Source organism: Tenrec ecaudatus, chromosome 10, assembly GCF_050624435.1.
Source record: "Tenrec ecaudatus isolate mTenEca1 chromosome 10, mTenEca1.hap1, whole genome shotgun sequence".
Taxonomy (NCBI): domain Eukaryota; kingdom Metazoa; phylum Chordata; class Mammalia; order Afrosoricida; family Tenrecidae; genus Tenrec; species Tenrec ecaudatus.
Genome location: NC_134539.1, coordinates 65,677,663 through 65,694,429, shown reverse-complemented (window position 1 = coordinate 65,694,429; position 16,767 = coordinate 65,677,663).

The following is a 16,767-nucleotide window of genomic DNA, read 5'->3' as shown; positions in this document are numbered from 1 at the left end:
TATGTATTTACAAGACCACCAGCAGTGGATGAGATTTCCTATCCCACCACATCCCCTACATTTGTTGCTCTCTGATTTTCTGAACTGGGCAACACTCAGGGGTGTTAGGTGGTATCTCTTAGTTGTTTTAATTTCATTTCTCTGATGGCTAAAGATCGTGAACATTTTCTCATATGCTTATTGGCCACTTGGTTTTCTTCCCTGGTGAACCTTCTGTTCAGGTCCTCTGCCCACCTCCTCAGAGGGCTCTGCTTTTTTCTTGTTGTAGGCTACTAGGGTCTTGTATATTTCAGCAATAAGTCGTTTTTCTCTTGTGTCATTGCTAACGATCTTCTCCTAGTCTGTGGAGTCTGATTACTCTCTTGGTGAAGTATTTCAATGCACACAGGTATTTTATCCTTAGTATATCCCACTTGTCAATTTCAGCTTCTTCTCTGTGTATATCCTTCCCTATTTCAGTTAGCCTATGTATTCCCTGTGCCAAGGTTCTCAGGTTTGACCCTGTTCCTTCGTTAATGGCCCTAATAGTTTGGGGTTTTGCTTTGAGGTCTGTGATGTACCTTGAGTTTGTTCTTGTTCATGGGGTGAGATAAGGATCTTACTTCCTGTTTGTATGTAAATAATCCATTTTCTCCAGCACCACTGGTTGAAGAGAGCATCCGCTTACTATTTGATGTTTTTTGGACCCTTATCGAAGATCAGTTATCTGTATGCTCCTGGTTTTAATTCTGGGTTTTCAGTTCTTTTCCATTGGTCTGAGTATCTGTCATTTTACCAGTACCCAGCTGATTGGCCACTGGGGTTGTGTAGTATGTTTTAAAGTCAGGTAAAGCAAGCCCTCCAATTTTGTCTTTCTTCTTGAGGAGTTCTCTGCTAATTCTTGGCTTTTTCCCTCACCATAAGAAGTTAGTAGTCAGGTTTTCCCCTCCTTTAAGAAGGTTGTTGATTTTGCAGCAGTATAGTATTAACCTTATATAGTACCTTTGGTAGGATTGACATCTTTACTACATTGAGTTTTCCAATCCATGACCGTGGGATATTCTTCCGATGTGGGGGTCACTTTTGGTTTCTTGTAGTAAGGTTCTGTAGTTTTCCTCATATAAATCTTCTGGGGTTTTTTGGTTAAGTATATGCTTAGCTATTTCCATTTATGCATGGCTATTGTGAAAGGCACTACCTTCTAGATCTCTTCAATGGTCTGTCCAATGTACATAGGAAACCAATAGACTTCAGTTTGTTGATCTTGAATCCAGCCACTCTTCCATATTCCTGCATTGCTGCCAGCACTTCTGTTGTGGATTTGCAATGTATAGAATCATGTCATCTGCAAATAATGATAGTTTCATCTCTTCCTTCCCCAGATGAATACTTCTAATATCCTTTCATTGCTGTATGTTGTTAGCTAGGACCTCCAGTACAATATTGAATAGAAGTGGGACAAGGAGCATCCTTGGCTGATTCCCTTTTCCAGTGAGATTGTTTTTGTATTTTCTCCATTGACTATGACATTGGCTGTTGATTTTTCATAGATAGCTTGTATTATTAACTTGAGGAATTCCCCTTCCATTCCTATCTTCTTGAGTGTTTTAATTAGGAATGGGTATAGGATATTGTCAAATGATTTTTCTGCATCTATTGATATTATTATGTGGTTCTTATCCATTTTCTTCTCAATGTGATGGAGGATATTTATAGACTTTCAGATGTTTAGCCATCCCTGCATCCCTGGAATAAATCCCACCTGGTCATAATGGATGCTTTTTAAAATATACTTTTTTATTCTATTGGCCAATATTTTGTTAAGGACTTTTGCATCAATGTTCATTAGCAATATTGGTCTAAGGAGTACTCTGGATTGCTACCAGAGTGAATTCACTTAACTGAATCCCCCACTCTGCCTCCTAATTGTTGAATTTACTGACTGCCACAGAGCTCTCAATGCAAGCTGGTTACTGGGTGCAATCTTGACTGAAGTCCCAGAGAAGACAAAGGAAGATGTTAGAATGAAAAGTTCAAAAACACAGACTTAGAAAACCAAAAGAGAACAACAAACTCAGCATTTCTCAAGCTGAAAGAACAAGAGAAAATATTCAAGCTTCGCATCGCAATACTGAAGGATTGTAGGGGCAAAATATTGAAGAGTGCAAATATCATCAAAAGAATGTGCAAGATGGGAGGATGGGGGAAAGAGGAGCTGATACCAAGGGCTCAGTAGAAAGTAAATGTTTAGAAAATAATGATGGCAACAGATGTACACATATGCTTGACACAATTGATGTATGGAATGTTATAAGAGCCGTAAGATCCCCCAGTTAAATGATTTTTAAAAAAACACAGAAAAGATTGGGAAAAAAACATTGAGAATCAACCCACCACTCCCACACCAACTTCACCCCTACTGTGGGTCCCAGTGCTGTATTCTTTTCATATCTCACACCCTCCACTGTCTCCCTTCACCCATGTTTCTGTAGTTTGTCATCCAGGAAGTGGTTGGTTCCACCTGTCTCCCCCCACGGTGCCTCTACCCACATGGTATCATTACTCCCATTATTACTCCCTCTACCCACATGGTATCATTATTGCTCTCGGGGGGAGGGGGGTATCTATCCTGGGTTCCATGTATTGAGAGTTCTTACATGCTAGAGTCTAGCTAGGTTTGTAAGGTAGAACTGGGGTTATGATAGTTCGGAGGTGGGGGAGAGAGCAGCATTAAAGAACTAGAAAATTGTGTGTTTCATTGGTGCTACTTCACCCTGGCAGTGTCGTCTCTTCCTGTGACCCTTCTGTGAGGAGATGTACAATTTTCTACAGATGGGTTTCTGCTCTGACCCCCCCCTATTTGCATCAATATAGTTGTTTATTTTGTGTCTTCTGGTGCCTGTTCCTGTCAACACCTCGCAGTCACACAGGCTGGTGTGCGTATTCCATGTGGGCTTTGTTGTTTCCCTGCTAGATGGCCACTTGTTTCACTTCATGCCTTTCAGAACCCAGATGCTTTATCTTCCAATAGCCAGGCACCATCAGCTTTCTGCACCACATTTGCTTATGAACCTCTTTGACTTCCGCAAGGACTTAATTTTACATGGATGCACAATCAAGCCTCATGGGAAACTTCAGTCAATAAGTTCAATGATTTGTTGCACTATGCTAATCTGCTGCAATAGACCTCTTTAAAGTGTTAAAGTGAAAATATGCCATTTTAAAGTGAAAAGTCCCTTTATCCCAAGTCATGGTATTTTTAATGTTCCTGGTTGCAGCAGTCAAGAGATCAAACAATGAATTTCACTATTTTTTTCCCTTTTAAAAGTGTAGAACTACTGGGGACCTGTCCCTAGTGTATTCTTACTTTACTGCTCAATAAACTTGCTGTGCTGCCTCCTCTTAAAGGGAGAGATATATCAAGCAATGCATTGCAGTTATGTTGTACAAGACCCCTTTAGAGTGTTCAAAAGCCATGATATTATTTTGAAGATGAAGGTCCACCCAAGCAATAATATATTTAATCTCAGTCTCATATGCATATGAAAGTTGAACATTGAAAAAGGAAGACCCAAGATGAATTGAAGAATTTAATTGTGACGCTGGGAAAGAATATTGAAAGTAACATTAACTGAAAAAAAAACAACAACAAATCTTTCTTGCAAGAATTATAACCAGAATGCTCTTTAGAAACAAGGATGCACTTTGGACAAGTCAGGAGAGACCAGTCATGGTTGGTAAAGTAGAGGGGCAGAGAAAAAGAGGAAGTCCCTCAACAACATGGATTTGCACTGTGATTGCAACCATGGGCTCAAAATAAACAGTAATTTTGAGGATGTCACAGGTATGGGCAGTGCTGTTGTACTTGTAGTGGCTAAGAGTTGGGACTGATTGGATAGCACTTAACAACAATAATGATGAAAGATGAACAATGAATAAGGAAGACTGAGGAATTGATGCCTTAGAAATGTGATTTTGAAAAGCAGCATTGGTGGGCATGGGGTGGGAAGAGGAGCTGACCCCAAGGGCTCAATAGAAAATAAATGTCCAGAAAATAATGGTGGCAACATATGTACAAATGTGCTTGATGAGATTGATGTATGGATTGTTACAAGAACTGTAAGAACGCTCAATAACTGCTTTAAAAATAAAAAGAAAATGAAAAACAATGGAATACAGCAAGAACTGCCAGAAGAACAAGCAAATCTATGTTGGGAAAAGTACTGCTAGAATGCTCCATAGAAGCAAGGGCGGTGTGGTAGTTACATAATCTGTTGTTAGTTTGAGACTATATGAGTGAAGGGGTGGAGTTTAGCCTGTCAATCAGGTCGCTGCTTGATGACCAAATTTGAAAGCACTACAGATATAAATAGTTCACTGGAGGCAAGACAGACACACTCTCTGTCTTATCTTCTGACAAGACACACACTCCCCGTGAAACACTCCTGTTGAGAAGACATATGGAACTAAGCTAGAGCCCCAGAGGTGAAAGAGACATGGGGAGACCTCTGCCAGCGCTGTGATGCTTCCACTGCCACTGGATCCACAAGACTTTCCACCCACTGGCCTGTGATCTTCTTCCATTCGGCATCATTGCATGTGTTTCAAGTCTGAAGAGCAATTTATAGACTGGTATCAGACACAAGGGCTAATATCAGACTTATGGACCTGATCTGGACTGGGCTGGGATGGTTTCTCAATATTCAATCACTCTTGTATATAATGCTCTTTCTTATACACATATGAGTGTCTATGAAATTGTTTCTCTAGTCAACCCAGACTAACAGATGTGCTAGACAGGGTTCTCTAGAGAGATAAAACCAGATTGCTGAGATAGATAGATAGATAGATAGATAGATAGATAGATAGATAGATAGATAGATAAAGATAGATAGATAATATAAGAAATGACCAGTTAAATTATAAAGCAGTATAAATGGCTCAGTGCAACTCACCCTGGGAGAGAGTTGTGAGACACGGCAGTCCTTCAACTCTTGAGGGCCGCCAGGTAGTCCTCTGTAGAGAGAGCTAGGCTATCCCAGGACAGGCAGCAAACAGGAAGGCAGGTCACCAATCATCAGTCCCTAGCTCCAGAGATGTACATTCCAATTCTCTAGTGAGGCACGTCTTAAAGGGACCTCAAATTACAGCGACACGGGTTAGGTGTCCCATGGGTAGTGTAGCTTGCAAATTGAGGCACAGAACAAGCAAGGCAGCCGCACCCTGGTCCAATGATCAAAGAGCAAGAGACAAGAAAGGCGAGGCTCACCGAACTATTTATTTCTCCTACCTTCAATTAATCCCACATGTGTTTATCGTCCAGGCTGACACACTAAACTATCTCAGAGAGAGAGAGACTTTATCTCCAATACTTCATCTCATTCTCCTGTATTTTGTCTCACGTTACAGCTAACAGGAGAAATCAGTCCCTAGAAAAGGACACAATGCTTGGTAAAGGACAGAGTCGTAGAAACAGAGGAAAACCCTCACAGTGATGGAGTAAAACAGTGGCTGCTGCAACACTGGGTCAACCATAGCAATGAGTTAGCAGATGGTACACAAATCACAGGACAGTGTTCTTTGAGCTCTGTGAGCCAAATTGATGAGACAACACCCAACAACAGCATTTGTGTGGACATACACACAAAATTATATGCTCAAGACTGGATTAAGAAATGACAACTGATACATTACGTCATACAATTCAATCTGTGCTCACTTTTCAGAGTTCAATATGTTTGCAGATATGAAAACAATACTCTAATTATTTTAAATAGACAGCAGTACAGCTGTACCAGAGCAAAATATTTTCCTCACTCAAGTTCTAAGTGGGATGTGCAGCATTTTCATAAAGCCCAGTAGTTTCATCTTCACTCACAGAAGGTACTATTTAGCCTTTTACAGCCAATTTACAATAGAGTCTTATTGAGCACATCTATGAAATAGGTTTTCACTGTTCCTATTTGGGGAAAATTGAAGAGAGAAGCTTGCCTCAGGGTTTTTAGTGATTTAGTGAACTCTTAGTTCTTGAGTACCTGGGGAAGGCAACAAAGGCATAGGTTTTAAAGGTAGCACTTGCCAGAGTTCATCTTGAGGTTGGTGCGCCCCACCCCCACCCTCCTGTTTTATTGGCACATAATCCACAGCATACAATTCAATCCTTCTGGTGTTTTGTTTTGTTTTTTCTTTACCATGTATCTGGTTTTAAGTTAGCAAAGGGAACTCACACACAAGTAGAAGCTCCCGTGAAACTTTCTGTTGAACTGTATATATGCCTTTACTCTTTGAGAGTAAAACTGCATCCATGAATTATTCCTAAGTATGGGTAAGGTTTTTGAGAAGGCAAATTGACTGCTATTCTAGACTCATAACCGGAAAGGATATCTGCTGTTCATGATCAAACTGAAAACCTTTGCAGTGAAGTGAATACAAAGATGTTTCTCTCAAATATCTTACTGATACACACCTTACTGTGCGTGTAAGTGAGGGGCAACAGACGAGGATTCTTCCTTTATCTCACTTGTTCCGAAAAAATATAAGGTGGGTTTAGGAACCACGGCAGCTCAGGCTGGTAGGGAGGAGCTTGAATAATATTTACACATGGCTGTGTGAGAGCACACACCATGGACAAGATGAATGGAGGTCCAATGCAGTGAGAAGTGAGTTCTCTGGATAGACAGCTTCTGGGAATGGCAGAATGTGTACACATGATGAGAAGCCCAGGTGGTGTAGTGGTTTATGAGTTGTCCTACTAATCACAGGTCAGCAGTTTGAAACCACCAGCCACTCCATGGGAGAAAGATGAGGTTTTCTAATCCTGTAAAAAGCTACAGTCTTGGAAACTATGTTACTCTGAGTACATTAGAGAAACAAATCCACAGAAACTCATGTATAAGAGAGAGTTTTATATACAGGGTAAGTGCACATCAAGAAAACATCCCAACCCAGTGCTGCCTAAGCCCACAAGTTCAACAATAACCCACATGTCTGACACTAATCCTCAAAGTCCTCCTCTAGCTCACAAAACACACGCAATGATGTCGACTGCAGGAGGAAAGCTGAGTCAGTGAATGTGTAAGCATCTCAGTGTTGGCAGGGCACTCCACACGGCTGTTCCAGCACCCAGGGCTGCATCAGGGTAGGTCCATGTGGCTTCTCCTCAGGCATGTCTTGCAGGAAGTGAGCCTTGACAGCTGAAGCAGGGAACTGGCTAAGGCACCTGCACCCTGGTCCAACCATCACAAAGAAAGAGACCTGAGAACTAGAAAGGTGAAGCTCACTGAGCCATTTATCCCTTCAATTAACCCCACGTGTGTTTATCAGCCAGGTTGGGCACAATTAACTACCTCAGAAACCAACAGATGGAGGTCTATTCTGTCCTGTAGAGTCACTAAAAGTGGGACTCTAAAGGGAAGGATGAGGTTTCCTAAGGATTTACTGCTTCAGAGACCCTAAGAAGTAGTTCCATTCTTTCCTAGAGGGTCATTATGAATCACAATTGACTGAATGGCAGTGTCCTTGGGTATTTGGCACAAATGACTTAGAAATACTCACTGGTTACCAGAAATTAGGTTATTTTTTACTTTCTCCTATGGCTCCTTTATCTTTGTTTTCCTGAGCAAGATCAGCAAGATGAGTGGATGATTATGAAATATCTGGTCCTCTGATCAGGCATTTTAATAATACAAGACTTCTCACAAAGCATCCGGGAAGAGGGCCCCAGTCACCTCAGAAAAGAGTAAATGGGGCCTTATGGAGTAGGGCTATTGCCACTGACATAGAACATATTTTCCCTTTGGTGAGTGACACTCAAAGCCCTTCCTCTGTTTCCCTATCCTCATCCTGTCTGCTGCCCTTTAAGTTCAAGCTGGATGCGTGGGGGGCAGAGGGAGAAGAGGTAGAAACTCGAAGGTAACAAGCAATTGTTTGTGCTTCTTTCATAATCAACATCAGTCACCGACAACCTCACCCTTACTTCAATTGGGAAGTTTTATGGGAACCAGTTGGTCTGTATAGGATGTCTATAGTCAACTATATCACTATATATCAACTTCAAACAGGCCTAAGAAGGAGCTAAGATGTCCACAAAGCTAAGGAGTGTTAGTCACTTCTGAGTGCCCCATAATATAAATACTATGCTTTATTTTATGGTTCTGCACACTGTTTAATATTAGAATGCACCATATACATTTTTTTATTTCACATAACAGGTGAAAATTCCATTTGGAAACACAGAGCACGGTGGTTGGGTCCAAAAGCTATTGGTACCTAGAGGGATGCCTAAAACCAAGTATCTGCATGAGGTTCAAGCCCAGAGCCTGGCAAATATCTGCCAGGGAAATGCAAGAAAGAAGAAAGCAGGGGTAACCATGCTCTCATCAGTCACACCATTAAGTGGAGTTCAAAGGACACAAGGAATTGTCTTCAAAGCCTGTTTTTGTTGTTGTTGTTGTTTTTAAATAATTTTATTGGCAGCTCATACAACTCTTATCACAATCCATACATACATCCATTGTGTCAAGCACTTTTGTACATTTGTTTCCCTCATCATTCTCAAAACATTTGCTTTCTACTTGAGCCCTTGGTATCAGCTCCTCATTTCTCCCCTCCCTCCTTGCTCCCCCTTCCCCATGAACTCTTGATAATTAAAACATTATTATTATTTTGTCATATCTTACACTGTCCACCGACACCTTTCACCCACTTCTTTACTGTGCATCTACTAGGGAGGAGGTTATATATAGATCCTTGTACTCTGTTCCCCCTTTCTACCCCACCTTCCTGGTATCGCCACTCTCACCACTGGTCCTAAGGAGTTCATCTGTCCTGGATTCGCTGTGTTTCTAGTTTCTATCTGTACCAGTGTACATCCTCTGGTCAGCCGGATTTGTAAGATAGAATAGGGATCAAGATAGTAGAGGGAGGAAGCATTCAAGAACTAGAGGAAAAAAATTTTTTCATCATTGCTACACTCTACCCTGACTGACTTGTCTCTTCCTGGCAACCCTTCTGCAAGGGATGTCCAATTTCCCACAGATGGGCCCTGGGCCCCCACTCCGCACTATCCCTCATTCACAATGCTATGGTTTTTGGTTTTTTGTTTTTGTCTTTGATGCCTGATACCTGATCCCTTTGAAGCGAAGCGTTGTGATCTCACAGGCTGGTGTGCTTCTTCCATGTGGGCTTTGTTGGTTCTCAGTTAGTTAGTGCCTTGTTTATCTTCCAGTCTATAGGACCCCAGATGCTATCTATATCTTTTTGATAGCCAGGCACCATCAGCTTTCTTCACCACATTTGCTTGTGCACCTGTTGTCTTCAGTGATTGTGCCAGAGGTGAGCATCTCAGATTCAAAGTCTCTTTGTTGAACTCTACAGCCACCCCTAAATTCTCTTTGAGCCCTAGGGATTCTGCAAGCTTCTTTGCATCCACATAACCCCCCCAGCCCCCCCCCAATTCTGTTTGGATTTGTTCACCTCCACCCTAGTCTTCTCATCTAACTCTCTTGTCATCTCTTCATTGCTCACATGGTGGCTTCCTGATACTCCTGAAGGATTCAGCCAGCCCTTTGTTGGTTTTTCTTTTCTGGGTACATCATCCTGAACTGGGCACTTAGCTGAAGCACAGGTTTCACTTACTGGATTTTCTTGTTTTAGCTTCCCTTACCCTCACTCTTTCCCTTATCTTTTGGCATTTCCTGATCTGCTCTTTCCTTCTTTTCTGTCTTTCTGTCATTCCCTAATTTTGCGTTGTCTTCTGGAGTGCCAGGGGATTCCGGCTTTTCCTTATCAGTGTCTGTTTTTCCTTTTCCTGGGTTTTCAGACTTTCCTACATTTTCACTGGTGAGGTTTTCCATATTAAGATTCTCCTCCCGGCGTGGAGTAGGGAACCAGTGGAGAGGTCTGGGAGGCTGGCCCCAGCACCAAAAATTAAGTGGATTCCTGCCCTTCCCCGGAAAAGAATTTGTTCCAAAGGACGACATTGACTCTGCAGCTCCGGGAGATGGACATATCTGATCAGAGCACACGGGAGCAGATGAAGGGGCAGGAGGAGAGAGTGGAACACAGCCTGGCCCACCAGGCCATCAGGACGATGTTCCTGAGTAGAGCAGGCAGTCCACAGAGAGAACAACATGGCTGGCCCCACTATGAGAAATGATGCCCCTCAGTGACTAAGGGCAATGCAGGGGACAGCACCGGAGACATAGTGTGGGAATTGCACCTGACCTGATCCCACCACACCGAGGCAAAGCACTGGGGGAGTGCAGCGGCAAGGTCCCCAGGGAATACTGAAAGTGGACTTTGGGGCCAGGGCATGGTGCACCAACAGACTGGACTGGAAAACGCTCCTAAGGGCCAGCAAATGATCCCTGAACTAACTACAAGCTTTTCTTTAATGATGTGTTTTGTTTTGTTCGTTGTCAGTGGTTTGTTTTTGTTGCTTTGTTCTCTGGTTGTATACTGTTGCTTTGTTTTCCTCTGTCTTGTTTTCGTCCATGTTAGTGTCTCCACAGGTCTGTCTGAATAGGACAGGCTGGATGAACTATATGGAGGAAAAACAATGGGACCAACAGTTCCGGGGGGACTTGGGGTGGGGGGGTAGGGAGGGTAAGGAAGTGATGTTAACAAACACAGGGACAAGGGAACTACATGGGACCCAAAATGGTAGAGAGGGGGGAGTGGCAGGCCTGGTGGGGAATGATCAAGGGTAAGGTTGCATAGAGAAGAGGTATAGCTGTAGCCCAGGTCGGGACGGAACATGGTAGTGGGGCAGGAGGAAAGTCAAGGGAGATGAAGGAAGGAGCTAGGAATCAAGGGGCATTTATGGAGGTCTAGACAAAGACATGTACATGCAAATATATATATATATATATATATATATATATATATATATATATATATATGGATGGGGAAATAGATCTATGTGTCTATATTTATGGGTTAAATATTAAGGTGGCGGAAGGACCTTGGGCCTCTACTCAAACACTCCTTCAATGCATGAATACTTTCTTTTATTAAATTGGAACTCTAGGATACTCACTCTCCCGACACAACGGCTGAAGTCAAAGCGGGTGAACAAGTAAATGTGGTGAAGAAAGCTGATGGTGCCCGGCTATCAAAAGAGATAGTGACTGGGGTCTTAAAGGCTTGAAGATAAACAAGCGGCCATCTAGCTCAGAAGCAACAAAGTCCACATGGAAGAACACACCAGCCTGTGTGATCGAGTGGTCCCAAAGGATCAGTTTTCAGGCATCAAAGAACCAAAAATCATATTATTGGCTGCACACCTCCATGATACGATCGCTGAAGACAATGGGTGCATAAGCAAATGTGGTGAAGAAAGCTGATGGTGCCCGGCTATCGAAAGAGATAGTGTCTGGGGTCTTAAAGGCTTGAAGGTGAACAAGCGGCCATCTAGCTCAGAAGCAAAAAAGTCCACATGGAAGAAGCACACCAGCCAGTGCGATCACGAGGTTCCCAAGGGACCAGGTATAAGGCATCATGCAAAAAAATAGATATATATGTGTATATGTGTATATATATATATATATATATATATATATATATATATATATATATATATATATACCATATTGAATGAAGGGGGAAGTGCAGAGTGGAGACCCAAGGCCCAGGTGTCGGCCACTGGAGATCCCCTCATAGAGGGGTTTAGGAGAGGAGATGGGTCAGTCAGGGTGCGAGGTAGTACCGATGAAGAACACAGCTGTCCCCCAGATCCTGGATGCTTCATCCCCCCAACTACCATGATCCGAATTCTACCTTGCAGGGCTGGATAGGGCAGAGGTTGTTCACTGGTACATACGTGGGCTGGAAGCACAGGGAATCCAGGGTGGATGATACCTTCAGGACCAAGAGTGTGAGGGGTGATGTTGGGAGAGTGGAGGGTGAGTGGGTTGGAAAGGGGAAACTGATTACAAGGATCCACATGTGACCTCCTCTTTGGGAGATAGACGGCAGGGAAGAGGGGGAAGGGAGACTCCGGATAGGGCAAGATATGACAAAATAACAATGTATAAATTACCAAGGTCACATGAGGGAGTGGGGAGTGGGGAAGGAGGGGGGAAAAAAAAGAGGACCTGATGTAAAGGGCTTAAGTGGAGAGCAAATGCTTTGGGAATGATTGGGGCAGGGAATGTGCAGATGTGCTTTATACAATTGATGTATGTATATGTAAGGATTGTGATAAGAGTTGTATGAGCCCCTAATAAAATGTAAAAAAAAGATTCTCCTACTTTACCTGTTCTGCAGAGCAACTGGACAGGCTTCACCTTCTCCTAACCTCAGAGAGTACTGCACACCAAAGCCACCCAGACCTAAAGGATTCTGTAGCAGCAATAAGGAGCCCAGGGAAGAGCTAAGGGAACCTGAGGGCATGGTAATTAGGTACTGACATCAGGGATGGCCGGTCTAAATATTATGCTTTAAACTTAAGTCCTGAATTAACACCTTTTCCCGAGTTCATATGCATCATGAGTGATGTGTTTTAAATGTTGGTGGTAAATCCCTTTACTGTTGGCAGGTGATCCATTGTATTTGAGGTTGCCGTGCACGGCAAATGAACTTTTACCAACAACATTTACATACGTGTGTATGTGTGTTTAATGAAGTTGGCTAGGACAGAAAAAATTACTTTATTCATTTACTCGTTTAATTACTGAGGTAGTTAGTTTATGATGCCAACCTGACCAATAAACACATGTGTGGTTAATTAAAGGGCGGAGGGATAAGTGACTCGGTGAGCCTCGCCTTTCCAGTTCTTGGGTCTCTTGCTTTGTGATGGTGGGACCAGGGTGCAGCTGTCTTAGCCACTTCCCTGCTTTAGCTGGCAAGGCTCACTTCCTGCAAGACATCCCTGAGGAGAAGCCACGTGGACCTTTCCCAATGCAGCCCTCGGTGCTGGAGCAGCTGTGCTGAGCGCCCTGCCAACACTGAGATGCTTACACATTCACTGATTTGGCTTTCCTCCTGGAGTCGGCACCATAGTGTGTGTTTTGTGAGCTAGAGGAGGACTTTGTGGATTGGTGGCGGACATATGAGTTAATGTTGGACTTGTGGGTTTTTTGCAACACTGGGTTGGGATATTTTCTTGATGTGCACTTAACCTTTATCTAAAACTCTCTCTTATACATGAGTTTCTGTGGATTTGTTTCTCTAACGTGCTCAGATGAATGCAATTACTCAACAGGCATGTGTTAAGGATCTCTCAATCCCCTGTTAAACCTTGTTGTTGTTCTCCTTGTCAGGTGATGACAAGTCCATTCTGACTCATAGTGACTCCAGGTGCAATAGAAGGAAATACTGTTCCATCATTGTCACAGTCTTTCTGAAGTTCACGCCTTATTCAGGTCCACTGTCTTAGTCCATCTCCTGGAGGGTCTTCTTCTCTTTCTTCTGTGACCCTCTCCTTTAGCAAGCATGATGTCCTCTCCAGGGACAGGTCCCTCCTGATAACGTACGTAAGCTATGTAAGAGAAAGTCTTGCCATCATCTATTCTAAGGGTTTGTCTCTTATTTTGGCAGTCCGTAGCACATTGAATATTTTTTGAAACTACCATAATTCAAATGCACCAATTCTTCTTTGCCCTTCCTTATTTATTGTACAGCTTTCAAATATGCATGAAGCAATTGAAAGAACTTGGATCAAGCACATCAGACTGGTCAAAATGACATCTTTATTTTTTTTAATACATTCAAGGGGTCTTCTGCAACAGAGTTACCCAATGGAATACACCGTTTTGTTTTGATTTGGATTTTGTTTGTTTGTTTGTTTCTTGACTGCATGTGTATTTGTTGATTATGGGTCCACGTAAAACAAAGTCCTTGATAATGTCAATATTATCTGTTTTTATCGTGATGTTGTTTGTGGATCTAGTTGTGAGGGCACTTTTTGTTTTTAGGTATAATCCGTACTGTGTTTTTGTAGACACTCGTCTGTGTATAAGAATGAGCTTTATAGACAAGAGCAGTTGGATATTGAGAAAACATCCCAGCCCAGTCCAGGTCAATTCCATAAGTCTAATATTAGCCAATTTATAAAGTCCTCTTCAGACTCATGCAACACATGCGATGATGCCGAAGAGAGTTGTAAGTCTTACGGATCCAGTGACGTTGTAAGCATCTCAGCCCTGGCAGGGGGCTCTATGTGGTTCCTTCAGCTCTGAAACTCTGATTGTCTCGGGGTAGCTTCATGTGGCTTCTCCTCAGAAATGTCTCCCAAGGAGTGAGTGTTGAGAGAGTCTCTTGTCTCCAAGGAGGAAATACAGGAGTTCCCAGAATCCTCAGGAGAAGCCTATGCCCACATGGAGGCCTCATTGGCTGTGACCAGATTGACAGACTAGACTCCACGCCTTCACTCTTAATCCTCTCAAGTCCCAAAATGACATCATATGATGTAACTACCACACATACTGAAGTCTATATGTCATCTTTGATCATCCTTCAGTAAATGCCAGCATGCAGACTGAGTTAAGTACAGTGAAAGAATACAAACTTGATGCACACCTACCTTTCCTAATTTCAAACCAGCTAAACACATTTGGAATCTGAAATGCTAGGCCAAATTTCTATTCTCCATGGGAGATTTATTTGTGTGAAGCCACGTGTGATGGAGTGCACTTAGTGGTCCCAAATGAAGTGTCGTGAACCTTAACCTCTATGGTTATCAGAATTCCATGTGGAGTTGGTTGTCTTTGTTATGTTAACGAGGCAGGGTTAGTATATGGTGCGCTTACAAAAGCTAAAAATTGCTCACTAAATAAGCAAAGATAGAGTAGACACCAGCCACAGGGATATCTTCAAGTAGCGGAAACCGAAGCTAAAGAGACCATCCTCCTGAGCTACAGAGAGAAAGCCTCCCCTTTGATCCTGTACCATTAACTTGGATTTCTATTCTGCTAAACTGTGAGAAAATAAAAGTTTCTTTGTTCATAGCACGCTGTCATCGTTGGTCCATGTAGGCCTTCCTTTGATTTATTTTTATTATTCATTCATTTATCCTTCCCAGGAAGGATTACTGCCACCCAAATTTGCCTTCTGCGGGTCTCCGTTTTCTAATCTGTTCAATAAGGTTGGGTTTAGGAAATACAAAGTGTCCCTCAGCTCTGCTGCTCTATGAATGAGATTGAGGGTCTGGCATACAGCTAAACTAAGAACCAGGGTCACTGCCAGTGAGTCAATGCCCTCTCCAACTGGCCCTGGAGCAGGGTAGAACGCGCCCTGTGAGTTTTCAAGACCGTAACCCTTTACAGGAGCTGAAAGCCCTGTCTTTCCCCTGCAGAGTAGCTGGTGGTTTTGAACTGCTGACCTTTCAGATAACAGCTCTCTAGTGTCTAATAAATGGTACTTATTACTATAATTTATTATTGTTGTTAAACTGAATCTAGCTTTCACCACGAATCCTAAATTTGTTATATAGGAAAATTGTGTCAGATTCCCCATAGACTTGGTAATTCTTTGGGAGGGCAGGGAAATATATGGAGGTGTCAAAAAGTTCATGGGAAAGGGAAAAAAAAGGAATGTAAAGATAATGGAATTTTCCCACAAATGTTTTGAAGCCCCCTGCTATCTAGAAGCATAGACCCACTTAGTCAGTACCAGGCAGTCCATTGCCAGTTTATCGTGCGTTCTCGGAATCTCAGGTTAGAGGGAACTTTACAGGCCAATTTCTAGCGAACAGTTTAGCAGAGGAATGAATGTGGTCTCTCAGAGGCCAAACTCTTTGGAGCATGATACCAGTTTGTAGAGCTTGGAGAGACCCCCTGGTGGGGTTCTTGTTTAACTCTCCTTCTGCGAAATGACCTGCATTTCTTTCACTGGACTGTCCTTTCAGAGCTACAAGGGACCTTGGCAGAGGCCAGACACTAGTGGGGCCTCATTATCAAGCAATATGTTGCTAAGTACAAGTCAGAGTAAAACTTGAAACTGCCCGGTTTCCTGCCGTCTGACCGGGCTATAGAGGTGCAATCTGGGGTCAAATCATGCAGTGCTGTTCTTGGAATTCTGAAAGGAAGCATTCGGGCCATCCTTAGTTTGCACGATCTTTAACCCTGAGCCCTGTATGATTTGGCAGTGGCGATTTCTTTGTTGTATTAATGAGGCTGTGTCACGAGCTGATTAGGCCCCAGAAAGAAAGAAGAGATAAAGAAAGATACATGCCACTCCAGGAGAAGAACTGGGGACTGAGGAGCAGAGAGAGTTGGCCTAGAGATGAGGAGCTCTCTCTGTAACTGTCAGGGAGGAAGCCTACCTTGGAGCAGGTGCCCTGAATCATACTCCACCTCCTAACCTGCTGGAAAACAAACTTATCTCCCTTTAAAGCCACCCACTAATGGTATTTCTGTTACAGCAAAACAAACAAACCTATTGTCATTGAGTTGCTTCCAACTCATAGTGAGTCTCCAGGACAGAGTCGAACTGTCCAAAGTTTGGAAGACCACTGCATCTTTCTGCCATAAAGCAGATGGTGAGTTTGAACCACTAACCTTTCATCTATCAGTTAAGCTCTTAACCACTGCACCACCAGGGCTCCATTTTGCCACAGCCTCACCCACTGTCATTAAGCCATAGCAACCTTGTCCAGGAAAGCTGAGACTGTAAATCTCTACAGAAACTGGCAGCCAGCCTCAATTTTCTCCCTCCAAGTGGCTGGTAGGTTTGACTCACTGACCTTTCAGGCAACCACCTAATGTCTAACCCTCAGCGCTTCCAGGATTCCTCCAGGTATATTCACTGAGATTAAGTTGATTCTGATTCATATTGGTCCTACTGGAC